The sequence below is a fragment of the Myotis brandtii genome, unplaced genomic scaffold (genome assembly GCF_000412655.1).
Source record: "Myotis brandtii unplaced genomic scaffold, ASM41265v1 scaffold517, whole genome shotgun sequence".
NCBI lineage: Eukaryota > Metazoa > Chordata > Mammalia > Chiroptera > Vespertilionidae > Myotis > Myotis brandtii.
Window position 1 is genome coordinate 3,419,413 of NW_005369706.1, and position 607 is coordinate 3,420,019.

The 607-nt window shown below is 57.0% G+C and overlaps 1 long non-coding RNA gene across 1 annotated transcript in view; it reads right to left on the reverse strand.

The window, feature by feature from the left end:
* The window catches only part of LOC102261224, a 64,026-nt gene extending 63,425 nt beyond the window's left edge, over positions 1-601 (reverse strand). The window contains exon 1 of the long non-coding RNA XR_001364238.1: positions 459-601. This is a non-coding gene — a long non-coding RNA (uncharacterized LOC102261224). The remainder of the gene's footprint in view (positions 1-458) is intronic.
* Positions 602-607: the final 6 nt, after the last annotated feature.

Below are 607 nucleotides of genomic sequence, written 5' to 3' on the forward strand. Positions count from 1 at the left end.
GCTGGAGGAGCCGGGAAAGCCACGTAGCGGGGCGGCTGGCTGGACGATGGCATGGGCTGGGGGGCTGGCAGGACCACCCGGTAGAAGGGGCGGACACCGAGGGCAGAGAGAGCCGTCGGGAGCTTGAAGAAATTGTCCAGAAGAGAAAACATGGAGTGAAAGAGTCAGGGACTCTGCAAAAGTCTGGAGAGGGGCTTCGGAGGTAAGACGAGATTGGACCGCCCGCCGGGAAGCAGTAGGCGCAGGCAAATGATTGAGTGCATCTTCCTAAGTCACTATCTAACCTCCACTCGGGAATTTTTTTAAATGCCCACCAGTTGGGAAGAACGAGGAAGGCTTACAAGTTACACAGATTTCAACCTTCGCGCAGAATGTATTTCAGGTGGGCGCAAGGCTGCCGGGTAAAAACTCAACCCACCGCCAAACACCTCATTAACGCCCTTTCAATGTCGGATTACCATAACAATAGGGTAGCAAATGCCGCGCGAACCCTTTCACATCCAGGTCCCCAAGAGCCTCGTGGATTGTCTGCTGCCGCGTCTCCGAACCGCCGCCAAAGCAGCCTCCACTCCAGCAGTCCACGCAGGGCGCATGCGCACAGCCCGCA